Raw genomic sequence first — 16,059 nt, 5'->3', positions numbered from 1 at the left:
GAGAATAAACGTGACAGCCTCTTAACCACATAAAATCTATAGCATTGCTGGTTGAAACTGTACTCAGCACCAGAAATGAAATATCATAAACATGATACAAACCAAGTTCATCTAACAATGCTTCCCTGACTAAAGTCCTTGGCCCCAAAAGGAGACTTCAGAACAGCTGCCCCTGGAGTGGTGTTGCCATACCACAACAATGGCAACTACCAGCTTCCTGTTGTACCCCCCTCTCAGTCGAGCCAGTCCTTCCCTCGCTCATACCCAACCCTCTGCCTCTATGGGTCCCTGCCTGTTCCTCCTTTGTACATTTCATTCTTGCTGCTTTTATAGCTAGGGTCATATTATTTGAATACGTGTAATGCAGTTTCTATATAGTGCAAAAGTGCAAATAACGTGGCCCCTTAGTGATTTTACTTGCATGTGTATATGGCTGCGGTTGTGTGTTTGGCCTTGGAGGACCATCCATGCGGCGGACCTTGTGTAGACCTTGCCTAACATAGTGAGAGTGGTGGTGTGTTGGAGTTTCGCTGCAGTTGGATTCTGAGGGGCGAAGAGGGTCATTACGACCTTGTAGCCAAATCTGTGAGGGTGAGGTCATTTTAGTGTTGCTTCTGTGAGATGTATTGCAATAGAGCCAATGGACTTTTGACCTTTTTTCATAACTCGAATTACCTTTGTTAGTCTGTTTTATGTGGAGTAGAACTGTAATTTCCTAGATGATAGTAGAGTGTTTTAGAGGAGAGGTGTGTGTGTGTGGTCTGATTACTTTGCAGAGAGTGTTTAAGTTGACTCCCATGTAAGGCTGGTGGTCTATACATGTATGCAAGGCTCAATTTTCGAATTTGCGTTCCCATTTGAGCTTATGGAGTCATGTCTGGTAAATGAATTCCAAGAGCAAAGTTTATGAGGATCTATGTGGATGTCTTTTATAGAAAATATAAAAAATATAAAATCCAGGTCTTCTCACCAAAGCAAACTTTGTCTTTCAGTCTGAGATTTCCACATTCAAATGTGGGGAGATTGTCTGCACTGCTTGCGAGCAACAGTATAACATACTGAAAATAAATGACTATTAGAAATATTTAGTAACCCTGTGGATAACACAGCAAATACAGTGGGGCTGTCAATGCCAGTCTGAGATGGCCTGATGAACCTGACTGTGAATCCTTAAGAGTTAGAAGTGTTTCAATCATCATTGTGAACTAAAAGGATGATGGACAGAGTGCTGAAACGTTTTAAACACTCGCCCCAAGTCACAGATCTGGATCTGGATTTAATCCATCATTCTTTTCCTCACCATGCCACCCCAGTTTGCACCCATCCATATGCAAAACAGTCTTGACCCTGTTCCCTATGGGAACAGTCCAGCCTGAACTGCCAGGCCATGAAACCGGTCCCTGGACTGGAAACAAGGATCCTGGGACAGGTTTCAGGGTATCACCCTTCATCAGCAAGGATAGCTTGAATGCAATTGCACAGTGAGCACTGCACCCACGTCTGGGATTACCCTTCCCACTTAGGGCGACTGCATCAACAGAAAAGGATGATGGATGGAGTGCTGAAACTTTTTAAACACACCCTCCTAGTCACAGATCTGGGTTTAATCAATTGTTCTTAGCACACCATGTAGCTATGCCTTTTCAAGTCCTACCTCTGTTTCCTCAGTTCCTCATTTCCCCACCAGGATGGGGACTTAAGCTGGGTTCCCCCCGCCTTCAAACTATTATGGAGAACTTGGACACAGAGTAGGTCAAATGGACCATGGCGCCATTTGATAAATTCAGTAGTTTGCTATGATCTTGTGAATGTTGCCTGTTAGCCAAGTGAAAGGAAACTCGATGGGAGTAACTAAAACTGTTGTTTTTGTTTATGCATAGCATAGTAGAATGTACATCCCGCCCGATATGTAACAGAGACGTATTCTGTGTTCCTCTGTAGTGCTGCAAGGCACTTAGTGGGAGCTGTCAAAACTACATTGTATAGGTGTATTTAAACCTTGTCTTTAAATATTGGCATACACCACAGTATAACCCTCACGCTGTAATTTGTGCATCCGGTTCGAATATGTGACACAGATTCTCCATTTTCAACAGGTTTGTAAGCCATTGGCGGGAGCTGTCAAACGCACTCTATGTATGAGAAACTACGCTCTATATATTGACATATAGTACAGTATAACCCTCACGCCGTAGCACATGCTTGGTGCTCCGATACATGACTGAGACCGCTTCTCTGATTTTTGGCTGCGAGATGTATTATTTGGCGGGAGCTGTCAAATTGTGTTCTTTAAGTGTGAACACATTTTAAAGCATGAATCTATACACCACAATATCCAGATAAAGTTTTATAATCATAGTGATCATAGGGCAATAGCAATTAGTTTCTTGTTAAACACACCCAAACTTTATTGCCAATAACACAATCTTGGCAGGGGCTGTGAAAACAAATGAAAACGACACTGGTATGCACGACTTGAACCTGACGATCTACAACTAGTGTCAATCTGCATTATAAGGGGGCCGTGATTGTCTCCTGCAGTCTGAGGCTACCAAGTCAGTGTCTCCATGTGTTGACTTACCACACAGTTTAACCCATATGCTGCAGCACTCGCATTCTGTTTCAATATGGGACATGGACAGGCTGTCTATTACCTATTCCGGAGTCCGGTGGCGGGCACCGCATCTCTTACCATGAGTGTATATGTGATAGAGAACTAATTTATACACCTCGATCTTCAGACTACTTTTCATCAGTTATGGTAATTATAAATTGATAGGGAGCCGTCCCTTCAGATACGCATTGAGACTTTATTGGTTGCTTCTCGATAAATAAATTGCTTTGGCGGTGGCTGTCTAACCATACGTTACAGTGGCAGGTCTGAATCCAACCTAAGGGCATACGGCATTGCCGTGTAGACAGATTATTATTGGAGGGGTGAGAGGTATCTGCCATAGCATCTTTGGTAGTTACCTCCGTTTTTCTGCAATGGCGGGGAGTGAGGTACTGGGGACCCAGATTAAAATCCGTAGGTACTCTGGTGCAGAATATCCCTCGAGATCCAGAGACTAGATTTACTTGTTCTTCACCCGACGATATAGTATGACATGAGATCAGAAGAGAATATAGTATTTTTATTCTCATGTTATCTGCTTAAATACTTTACATATTGTCTTTGTTGTAAGCCTGAGTGCTTGGAATCATTTTACCAGAGATTGAGCATGTTCATTTAATTTCTGCAACATCTAGCAGGTAGTGGCTTTATCCTTTGAGGTAGAGACCTGTCTACCCCAAATAATAATCTACTTTCCTAGACAACAGGATTTTGTGAGAAGCACCTATATGGTGTAATCCAGGTCATACGGCTACTCCTTTCTGCAGAAAAGGTTTAGTTTGTGTCTCTTTCCTCATTCAACACACTTACTGCTCAGTTAAGTTGAATCAATGTAGCAGTTCACTTCTTGGGAAATTGCGTATTATTGGAATAATATTGGACGGCTGGTACAGAGGGAATGTGATGCTGGTTTGTAACTCCTAATCAGCACTCCAGTGACCTGACTCCACCGCTGGGTCATTTGAGGTTGGCACAAAGGAGGCCAAGCAGGAGCTCTGATGAATGGCGCCCACCTTCGAGCACAGTAGCCTTAGCTCTTGCATGTATGTTTAATACGGCCCAGTGGGTTAAGCATTGCTGCTGAGACCTGTGTGTGCCCCAGCCCTACTAGTGACAGGGTTGGGTCCTGTCATGATCAGCTAAGCCTTCATTGCTTCAAGGTTGTGAAAAAGGTTAGGTTAATTCATAAAAATTGTGTACAAAATTGCTTATGTAAAGCATTTTGGAGAAAAGCTTTCTTCAAGACATGCTCTGTGTCATCATTGTAAAGCTTTTGTTTCCTGCAGTTTCAGTCTGCGTGTCTCTAACATTACATAGACTTTCACCTGCTCCAGAGTAGAACTGTATAGAGTGAGTAAAGTGTTAAATCAGTTCTCTCTGCAATGATGAGGAAGTAGTCCGCCCCAAAGAAGTCACCATTAAAGTATGTGTTATAGGGCAGGATAGCTGCCCTGTTGGCGGAGTGCAAGGTGATATGCCACTGCTTCACCCACGAAACAGGGGGGCGTTTGCCAGGGTGCTTGGAAGCCGCTCTATAACTTAAGTGAAGCCTGAATGCTAAGTGCAGTTCCCTGGGATCAAGTATAAATGTTCCAACGCCTTGCCCATAGCTGTTGGCGTCCTGAGCTAACGCAGTTGGTCTGTGTTATTTATGGTTAGTAGCTAGGTCTTGGGAACAGCATAAACCGAGGGGCAGCTCTGGGGTCTCAGGCCCCATGTTGTCAGGGCTGTTAATCTGTGATCGAGCTCTGCTCTTTGAAACTTGCACTTATATGTTTTAATTTACAAGAGAGTTAGCTCTGCTGTTGAGCACTGGTTAGGTAAGTGCTATTTAAACTGCGAACTGGTGTGTTGTATGAAGCATGACACTGTACGTCATGTGCAGGCTAAGAGTTGGCTCTCAGTCTACTCTACTCAGAACGTGCAAAAGCCGTGTAACCTGGGCTATAGCTTTATTGTCTAAAATCAAACTATGTGCAGTGTCTGTTCAGCGATGGGTAACATTACTTTGTGAGACTGAGCTTGTAAAGTTTGTGAAACCGTATTGTCATGTAGCTGCGTTGCCTAAAAACTGAACGCTTTTAATGCAGTGGAGTAGCTACTACTGGTGCAGCCGGTGTAATGCACCAGCACCCTGAGGCAGTATTGGGTCCAGCTACAATGACCCCCTCGGGCTTTAAAAGGACACTTAGGTGCTGGAAGTAGGTGCAGGGGTGCTGCAGCACCGCCAGCTTAACCATGCTGGAGTTCCGAATGTGAATGTGCATTAAATATGACTTTACATTTTGTTTTTCTCTTATCACATTTGCTTTGCGTTCAAAGACAGATGTCAAGTGTCAGTGTAGACGTATGGCAAATGCAGCGGATTCTTTTTACAAGGAAACTGGTGTTTTCTTTTCTCCTACTTCAGTATGTGGATTTTGTAAAATTAACTGTGACAATCTTGCTGGTGTGAAAGGAAATCGCTGTAGGATGTTGTCTTCTTCTATCACAACCAACTTTAAATGCCTATAAATCAACTGCACAAATATTTCGAAATAGATAAACATGAAAAGAACAAATAAAGTGTTTATTTTTATTCTGAAATGTGAAAAAAACAAAGATTTTGACAGGATTAAAACAAATCAAGACATTTTACTTGGTGATGCGCAAATGTCAGATATTCACTGCAGCCCAACTTCCACGCATTGTTTGTGCTTTATGTAGTTTTATCACTATTTGTGCAAATGTAGTGGTCATTTCAAAGGAAAATATGCCGTCTGTAAATGACAGAGTGCTACCCATCCACCTAAATATTAGATTTGCTAACACAATGTTTTTGGTCATGCCTTTCCTTGGATGCAGATTGACCTTTAGTTACTTTAGATCTTGTTTTCTCAAGGTCAGGGTTATGCACAGTGCCCACAGTTTTCTTACATTTGATCTTGACCTATCATGGACTTATTGGGGGGTGGGGGGGTGGCGGGGTTCAAGGATTCCTTCCCTTAAGTAACTGGAATGATGAGACTCCTGTGAAAGAGTTTGAAGTGATTGTATATGCCAATAATCGGTCACATACGACTAAGGTGAAATAAATATTACCAGTCATGGCCAAATGGATCGTCTCTTTCAAATACCTATTGAAGTCCTCCACTTGGCTATTGCACTGAGGGTCATAAAGAACAGTTCTGACATGTTTGATACTGTGTGTGGGTAAGAAACTTGACATTTCAGTAGATGTAAACTGAGCCTCATTGTCAGTGACCATGAGTTCAGGAAACCCTTCTGTGCTTAAAACTTCCTGAAGAAACTTCAGCACCACTGATGTAGTGACCTTTTCAGTGAACATTACTCTAGGCTGTTTACAATAATAACCAACAAGAACTATAGCAAATCTTATGTTTCCTGGAAGACAGTGCTTAATTTGTAAATAAAAAGGTGCCGGTGCCCAAAGCCCTCCTTTTAAACAAGTGTCTGCTGCAAGTAAATGTGCGAACACGGAATACTGAGGTGGCGTAATCCCGAAGCCATCTCGGGCCTCTTCCATCCATATAAAGCCACTCCCTGCCCCTTCTGCTCACTCTTGCAGCTTTCTACTTTCTCCCTTTGTGAACCTTTTGTGTTTTTCTCTTCATCTGTCTTTCCCATATGTGTCTTTTGCTCGCAGCAAATGCTTGAGGCCGAAGAATAAGCCCCGGCCCTCAAAAATAAGTGCCAGTGCTCAGCATCGGAAACAACAAACACAAATTAAGCACTGCTGGAAGATTCTTAAAGGGTCCCAAAAAATTCATACCCACTCTTTGCCATGCAAATATAGGCCATGCTACGCTTTGCATAGGTGTTTCCTTGGTCCTCCAATTCTTATCTGTCACAGAACATATCTGGCATTGCCTTACCATTCGGTCTGACTCAGCATCCATACCGTGGCACCAATAATGCTCACAAACAACTTTTAATGCAACATTCCTATATGCCTTACTTGACACATTTTCAATAATGTTTTCCCAAATTCCGTCTGGAGCAAAGCATTTATCACCCCTAAACACTAAATAACTAGTTACACTCTGTTCAGAAGTCACATGGGCAAAAGAGTGAAGTGGACCATTCAGACTCAATGCGTGGCCACCTATCACATATTTATTTATTTACATGCTTAAGTTCATTATCCTTGGAATCTTCATCCACCCATGCTTCCTCCCTTAATGCTTCTCCTTGCAACACACACATATCATTCATGCAGGCCACTACATCAAGAGTTTCACTTTCTCTAAGTATTCTTTTCTTCATCACCCTATGGCATCCTCAATAGATAATCAACCATGCTGTTGTGTCTACCGTTAACAAAAGAGACATCAAAATTATATTCTTGTTGTTTTTTAACACAAACAAGCCATACTAGCAGTAGAGTTTCTTCCACCATCTGGTGACAATTTTAACAAAATGGTTGTGGTCAGTGTGCAATGAATTTGTTACCCCACACAAAATGTCTGAAACGATTAATCACCTATCCACAGACGAGAAGTTTCCTTTCTAAAACAGAGTATCTTTTATTGGTTTCTGTTAGACCTGACAGCCTTAGGGTGGTCCCCCCTAACTTTTTGCCTGCCTCCCTCCACTTTTTAGACACTGTTTTTGCAGGTTTTAAAACTCTGTGCACTTTACCACAGCTGACCAGTGCTAAAGTGCATGTGCTCTCTCCCTTTAAATGTCGTAACATTGGATCATACCCAATTGGACTATTTAATTTACTTATAGGTCCCTAGTAGAGTGCACTATATGTGCCCAGGGCCTGTAGATTAAATGCTACTAGTGGGCCTGCAGCACTGATTGTGACATCCACTTAAGTAGCCCTTTAACCTTGTCTCAGGCCTGCCATTGCAAGGCCTGTGTGTGCAGTTTCACTGCCAATTCGACTTGACATTTAAAAGTACTTGCCAAGCCTAAAACTCACCTTTTTCTACATATGACACCCCTAAGGTATGCCCTAAGTAACCCATAGGGCAGGGTGTTTTGTAGGCAAAAGACAGGACATGTACCTATGTAATTTACATGTCCTGTTAGTGTAAAACTCCTAAATTCGTTTTTACACTGCTGTGAGGCTTGCTCCCTTCATACATTGTTTTGAGTGGTAGCTGCTGATCTGAAAGGAGCAGGAAGGTCATATTTAGTATGGCCAGAATGGTGATATAAAATGCTGCTCACTGGTTGTAGGAGGCTGGCCTGGCTTATAGTGGGTACCTTGTGGTACTTACACCCTGTGCCAGGTCCAGTTATCCCTTATTAGTAGAATAGAGGTGTTTCTAGCAGCTTGGGCAGATAGAAGGTAGCTATGGCAAAGCAGCTTAGGCTGAACTAGGAGACATGCAAAGCTCCTACTATACCACTTATATCATATAGCACAATATCATAAGAAAACACAATACACAGAGTTACTAAAAATAAAGGTACTTTATTTTTATGACAATATGTCACAAGTATCTCAGTGAGTACCCTCAGTAAGAAGGTAAGTAATATATACAAGTTATATGTACACAAACCCAAAACAGGTAAGTAAGAGTCAGAAAAATAATGCAAATAGTGTAGAATTACAATAGGTTGAAATAGGCAAACATAGGTCTAGGGGCAACACAAACCATATACTCCAAAAGTGGAATGTGAATCACGAATGGACCCCAGACCTATGGGAGCTTGTAGAGGGTCGCTGGGACTGTAGGAAAACAGTCAGGGTGTCCAAGATACCCCACCCCAAGACCCAGAAAAGTAGGAGTAAAGTACACCTACTACCCCAAAAGGACACAATAGTCGTGATAGGGGGATTCTGCAAGAACAACAAACACCAACAAAGCACTGAAGATGGATTCCTGGACCTGAGGACCTGCAAGGCAAGGGGACCAAGTCCAAGAGTCGCAATAGTGTCCAGGAGGGGCAGGAGCCCAGAAAACCCTGGATGAAGGTGCAAGGAAGCTGCCTCCGGATGAAAGAAGCTTGGAATTCTGCAACAACGAAGAGGACTAGGAACTTCTCCTTTGTATGGAAGATGTCCCACGTCGTGTCGAAGGTTCCCACGCAGAAATACCGCAAACGAGCCTTGCTAGCTGCAAGGGTCGCGGTAGAGGTTTTTGGGTGCTGCTGGGGACCAGGAAGGACCAGAATGTCGCCCCTTGGAGGAGGAGACAGAGGGGGCACTCAGCAACTCAGAGCCCCCGCAGAAGCAGGCAGCACCCGCAGAAGTCCTGGAGCAGGCACTTAGAAGATTTGTGAACCAGAGCTGGCTCAGAGTCACAAAGGAGGGTCTCACGACATCGGAGACCAACTCAGCGGGTTGAGCACTGCAGGACGGAGTGCTAGGGACCCAGGCTAGGCTGTGCACGAAGGAAATCCTGGAAGAGTGCACAGGAACCGGAGCAGCTGCAAATCACGCAGTTCACAGGTTTGCTGTCTAGCGTGGGGAGGCAAAGACTTACCTCCACCAAACTTGGACTGAAGGATCACTCGACTGTGGGAGTCACTTGGATAGAGTTCCAGTGTTCCAGGGACCACGCTTGTGAGGGTGAGAGGGGACCCAGAGGACCGGTGATGCAGTCTTTTGGTGCCTGCGTTAGCAGGGGGAAGATTCTGTCGACCCACAGGAGATTTCTTCTTGGCTTCCAGTGCAGGGTGAAGGCAGGTGACCCCCAGAGCATGCACCACCAGGAAACAGTTGAGAAAGCCAGCAGGATGATGCGCTACAATGTTGCTGGTAGTCGTCTTGCTACTTTGTTGCGGTTTTGCAGGCGTCCTGGAGCAGTCAGCGGTCGATCCTTAGTAGAAGTTGAAGAGGGAGATGCAGAGGAACTCTGGTGAGCTCTTGCATTCATTATCTGAAGAATACCCCAGAGGAGAGACCCTAAATAGCCAGAAAAGAAGGTTTGGCTACCAAGAAAGGAGGATTGGCTACCAAGAAAGGTAAGAGCCTATCAGAGGGGGTCTCTGACGTCACCTGCTGGCACTGGCCACTCAGAGCAGTGCAGTGTGCCCCCAACACCTCTGTTTCCAAGATGGCAGAGGTCTGGGACACAATGGAGGAGCTCTGGGCACCTCCCCTGGGAGGTACTGGTCAGGGGAGTGGTCACTCCCCTTTCCTTTGTCCAGTTTTGTGCCAGAGCGGGGCTGGGGGATCCCTGAACCGGTGTAGGCTGGCTTATGCAGAGATGGGCACCATCTGTGCCCATCAAAGCATTTCCAGAAGCTGGGGGAGGCTACTCCTCCCCAGCCCTTCACACCTATTTCCAAAGGGAGAGGGTGTAACACCCTCTCTCAGAGGAAATCCTTTGTTCTGCCCTCCTGGGCCAGGGCTGCCTAGACCCCAGGAGGGCAGAATCCTGTCTGAGGAGTTCGCAGCAGCAGCTGCATGGGAAACCCCAGAAAGGCAGTTTGGCAGTACCCGGGTTCTGTGCTAGAGACCCGGGGGATCATGGAATTGTCCCCCCAATACAAGAATGGTATTGGGGTGACAATTCCATGATCTTAGACATGTTACATGGCCATGTCCGGAGTTACCATTGTGACGCTATACATAGGTAGTGACCTATGTATAGTGCACATGTGTAATGGTGTCCCCGCACTCACAAAGTCCGGGGAATTTGCTCTGAACGATGTGGGGGCACCTTGGCTAGTGCCAGGGTGCCCACACACTAACTAACTTGACACCCAACCTTCACTTAGTGAGAGTTAGACATATAGGTGACTTATAAGTTACTTATGTGCAGTGAAAATGGCTGTGAAATAACGTGGACGTTATTTCATTCAGGCTGCAGTGGCAGGCCTGTGTAAGAATTGTCTGCAGCCCATAGGGATCTCCTGGAACCCCAATACCCTGGGTACCTCAGTACCATATACAATGGAATTATATGGGTGTACCAGTGTGCCAATGAGAATTGGTAAATTTAGTCACTAGCCTGCAGTGACAAATTTAGAAAGCAGAGAGAGCATTAACACTGAGGTTCTGATTAGCAGAGCCTCAGTGATACAGTTAGGCACCACACAGGGAACACATACAGGGCACATACTATGAGCACTGGGGTCCTGCCTGGCAGGAGCCCAGTGACACAAGGGCTAAAACAACATACATACAGTGAAAAATGGGGGTAACATGCCAGGCAAGATGGCACTTTCCTACACTGGTGAAGTTGGATTTAATATTACTATTTTAGAAATGCCACTTTTAGAAAGTGAGCATTTCTCTGCACTTAAATCTTTCTGTGCCTTGCAATCCATGTCTGGACGGGTTTAGTTGACAGCCCCTTGTGCATTCACTCAGACACACCCCAAACACCGGATACTCAGCCTCACTTGCATACATCTGCATTTTCAATGGGTCTTCCTGGGCTGGGAGGGTGTAGGGCCTGCCTTCACACAAAGGACTGCCACAACCTCTACTGGGATCCTGGCAGACAGGACTGAACTGAAAGGGGACCAGGTGCACTTCCAAGCCACTCTTTGAAGTCTCCCCCACTTCAAAGGCACATTTGGGTATATAAACAGGGCCTCTGCCCCTACCAATTCAGACACTTCCTGGAGAAGAAACTTGTAACCAGAACCTGCATCCTGCCAAGAAGAACTGCCTGGCTGCCCAGAGAACTCACCCGACTGCTTTCTCTGAAGGCCTTGCTGTTGCCCTGCTGCCTTGCTGCTCTCCGGCTGTGGTGAAGAAGTGCTCTCCAAGGGCATGAATAGAGCTTGCCTCCTGTTCCCTGAAGTCTCAGGACCAAAAAGACTTCATCTCTTCAAGAAGGACTCCTTGTGCGACGAAATTCGACACACAGCCTGCACCGCAATGAACCGGAACAACGCAGCCTGACTTTGCAACAAGAAGATTGACCCAGCCAGCGTAGCGACCGGAAATTCGACGCACGGCCCGCTGGATCGACGTACAGCTGACCCGGAACGACGCAGCCCGACTTCCAGAGATGAATCGACGCAGCGCCTACCGTGCATTAGAAAGTTCGACGCAACGCCCACCGGATCGACACAGCTCCTGTGACTTCGTCCTGCCAGAGCAGGAAATCCACATACCGTCCCCCGGGCATCTGAAAACCCCGCAAACCGAAGGGGATCCACGACCGAGCGCCGGAAATAGACGCACAGCTGGCCATGCGTGAAAACTAAACGATGCCTCACCGTGTGCAGCCTGAGAAATCGACGCACACCCCTTGGTTTCCACACTTCTCCTCCTCTGTGGTTCTTTGCGGAGATTTTTCATGCGAACCAGGTACTTTGTGCTTGAAAGAGACTTTGCTTGCTTGTAAAAGACTTAAGACACTTTATATCACTTTTCAGTGATATCTCAACATTTACTTATTGCATCTTTGATCGTTTTGACCTGCATTTATCCAGAAAAATATTATATATTTTTCTAAACACTGAGTGGTGTATTTTTGTGGTGCTATATGGTGTTATTGTATGATTTATTGCACAAATACATTACACATTGTCTTCTAAGTTAAGCCTGACTACTCAGTGCCAAGCTACCAGAGGGTGGGCACAGGATAATTTGGATTGTGTGTGACTAACCCTGACTAGAGTGAGGGTGCTTTCTTGGACAGGGGGTAACCTGACTGCCAACCAAAGACCCAATTTCTAACAGTTTCACTCAGAATCTTCGAGGCATATGCCACCACCCACTTTGAGGTCACAGCTTTCTGAATTAAGACAACATCAAGCCCATATCGGCTTGCATCCTCAGAAATAGTGCAATGTTTTCCATAGTTGAATGGTTGCAAAGGGTGAACATTAGTGATTTGATTTTTTTTTATGTCATTAAAGACACGCTTTTGTTCATCTCTCCTTTAAAAATCCACACCTTTTTTAACAACATGCATAATGGTTTTACTACTGACGAAAAATCCTTTACCAATAATATTCACGTAGTCCTATGAAGAACATTAACTTTCTTTTCTCATTGTGTGCAGGGGCTTTTTTTCATAGATTTCACCTGGGATTTTTATGGAACTACCCTTTTGTCGGATATTGTGTGACCCAAATAATCCACTTGGGACTCAAAGTTTACATTTATCTGCACTAAGGGAAAGTCCTTCACAAGGTAGTCTTTTGCATACTTTGGATATTAATGTGTTCATTTTTGTCCTTTGATAAAATTAAAATGTCACCTTCGAAGCAACAAACATGATCATCCGTGTCCTTAAACATATACAAATTAAGATGGGCTCACCACGCCCTTCTGTAAAGAATATGCTCCACATCTAGCCCCCCAACTCCTAGCAAATTATAAAGATGCTCTGGCATCAGGCCAGCTACCATTGTCACTACGGGAAGCGGTCATTGTTACGATATTGAAACCTGATAAACCCTCCAACCATTGTGATTTGTGTCGACCATTTTCAATGATAAATTTTGACACCAAGATATTTGCTAAATTACTTTGCTTGGTCTCAGGTACCCCTCTCCATATCAGGGAGAATTGCCACTGCCAAAATGGTTGTCCTACCTAAGTTACTATATTTATTCATCAGTCTCCCGATTCCACTCACTACACAATTCTTGCAATGACTCCACCCAAATTTAATCTCTCTGGTCTGGGGAGGTAAATATCCGAGAATCGTGTAGGAGATGCTTACATTACCATTCCAACAGGCAGGCCTATATGCAAGTGACCTGCACATATATGGGTACTGCACACAACCCAATACATACATGTCTGTTTATAACCCACCTTGTTGAAGGCTCGCAGGGCCCCCTGGCTACAGCACTATACAAGCCTTCCAAGCCCCAACACACGGAGATCGACACAGTGGCCTGTGTGCGGAGGGCATGGGATGGCCCGCGGTGATGCGCCCAGCTTTCATTCCTATACACTCCCTTTATACCACTCGCTCGCAGCCCCATGCTCACTCTGATGGTGGATGAGGGATCTAGACGGCGGGCTCACCACCAAAACATCACCTTTGGGGGATCTCTACCTAGATGGTCAGTTTCTACCTCGACTTGGAGCCAGCGGGCACCCATGCCCCACAGCACTCGATACCCTTATTTACCACCAGCTCAGCGCTGCATCCCGAACACTGTGCCACCCCCACGCTGCATGCTCTGGACCACCTGTTAACAATGCTCTCTCCTCGCAGGTTGGTCACTGTCTTATACACATAATGCAGGTGAAGGCAAGTGTGCCTCTCTGTAGCCCACTAACAGTAGGAACTCGACACAACTACTCCCAACTCTGAGGTGCAATGGATTTACTGTGTGGTAAATCCGCTGCCTTGTCACCCAATTACAGACTCTGGCTTATACACTTTAAGTTCCTAAACAGATTATATTGCACATTGGTGCAGATGCACCAAATGGGCCTACTTGAGGAGGCACGCTGCTTGAGGGACATTCCTTCATATTGCATCGGACTGCCCAAAAGCAGCTAGCTACTGGACTAGTGTTTACAGAGAACTGGGCCAGATTACTGGTCACTAACCACTGCAGACCCCATTGGTAGGCCTCTTGGGCTACATCCAATATGTCCCCTAAGAACTTGAACCCTCACTGCAATGCTACTGCTTCAGGCTAAAAGGTAAGTGGGCATCCACTTGGGCAGATTGCCTGCACCTAAAGAGGTGGACTGGCTAAGAGATGCTGCATACTGCCTGGAGCAGCTCTCTAAATACTGCGAGCTTATGCTACTACAAACCACCACTCCGAAAGGCAACTGGGGATCACTGGTGCTCCATCTGGGACAGAGGGAAACAAATAGAACTTTGTTCACTGCAGTGACCTCACAGGCCACAGAGACTCTGCCTCTGTCTGCCTATAGGCCCCTTCTGGATGATTGATTGTCCCAAACCTCCCCCCCCCCCCACCCGGTGTATTCATTCTCCAGATATCTGTGCCATACGACTCTAGCTCAATTTTGATGTCCCATTTTATATGGTGGTTCCTCATCCACATCTCAAATTTGAGAGGACACGATTTGATGTGTAACGCATGTAAACTGTACCCTCTCCCCATCCTCGCCCTCTCCTGTGGACTTTACCATGTTGATGTTGTTTCTTTCTGAAATGCCAATAAACAAATCTTTTTTTTTTAAAAACATATAGAACATTATGCTTAAGAACACAGAGTACTCTGATGCGAGTCCGAAGGGCATTCTCTTAAATTGGTAGATACCAAATGGAGTAATGAACGCAGTCAAAGGTAGAGAAAATGATGGTAAGCGTTTTGTAGATATAGTGTGGAAAACATTAGAGCTCTGTAACGCATAGACAACAGGTCATTGTTCTTAGGCAGAAGATGTCTTTCGCTCATTATGCTATTATTTAATGCTCTTTAGTCTAAAGGCACTGCTGCTTTTCTTTGCTAGCGCCACTGATGAGACCCAGTTCAATGATTCTGTTTCCTCGATAATGTCAACTTTTTACATGCAGCTCAGTAATCCTGATGTTCTTTTCCGACACTGAATGGTGCACCCCTTACTTTCTGTATCACTGATTCGATATTGTGTATTCAAATCCAGGGACTGTGCAATGACCTCTCAGACTTCTTCTGCAACAACATCACAGACATCTACACTAACTTCAACCAGCCCCCCTAAGCCTTGCAATAAGTTCTCTGGTATTGGACACACACAACACCCTGACAACATGGAATCCTATAACCACAGAGGAAACCATAACAATCATCAAGACCATCCACTCTGGTTCCTCGTCTGACCATTGTCCCACCACAGCTTCAACAAAGATTCTACCCCCATCAGCAAAGCCCTCACCCTATCCTCTACACTTTTTCTGTACATGAAAGGAAGTGCTAAGGAAATCCAAATACATTTCTTCCAATGTTCAAACAATCAATTAATACTAGCACGTTTCTTGAACTTCTTGAAAATACAGTCGTTCCTAGAAATCCAATGAAGCAGGAGCCTTGTATAGTGTTGTAATCCAAAATCTTTTATTCCTTTAATAATCATTCAACATCAGCCCAGCCAATTGTTTCGTCGCCAAGATGGGACTTAATCAGGGTTTATTACTGTCTGTCTGATGATTCTTCATCTGTAGTACACATCAAGGAACAACCATGTTTCCTTTTCTTCAGTAGGACCTGTGTGTTATGCAAAGAGGAATGCAATATCTCTTCTCTGTGAATCCTTCCTGCCTACCCACATGTTATTGCGTACTGCGCTGACATATTGGAAACTAGTGATGACATACACAGCTGTCTGGGCACCTTATGGACCCAATATACCCTTATGAGGTCTTCCTACTGCCTTGCGCACCTTAACTTAGAGTATACTTGAACCCACCCTGGGAACAAGAAGTGATCACTACGGTGAGGGATCTGTTTGCGGAGGGCTCTCGCATGACACACAAGGATTTTATAAGCACACATAACCTGGACTCCCTATTCCTCACTCATGCCAGTATTCTCAGATATGTGCTTAAGTTTTGGGCTGCTGATGGTCGTGCAGTGGCTATATCAGGGCCTCTGAG

The sequence above is a fragment of the Pleurodeles waltl genome, chromosome 9 (assembly GCF_031143425.1).
Source record: "Pleurodeles waltl isolate 20211129_DDA chromosome 9, aPleWal1.hap1.20221129, whole genome shotgun sequence".
Taxonomy (NCBI): Eukaryota; Metazoa; Chordata; class Amphibia; order Caudata; family Salamandridae; genus Pleurodeles; species Pleurodeles waltl.
The sequence above is the reverse complement of the archived record's forward strand: the minus strand, read 5'-3'. Positions refer to the sequence as shown.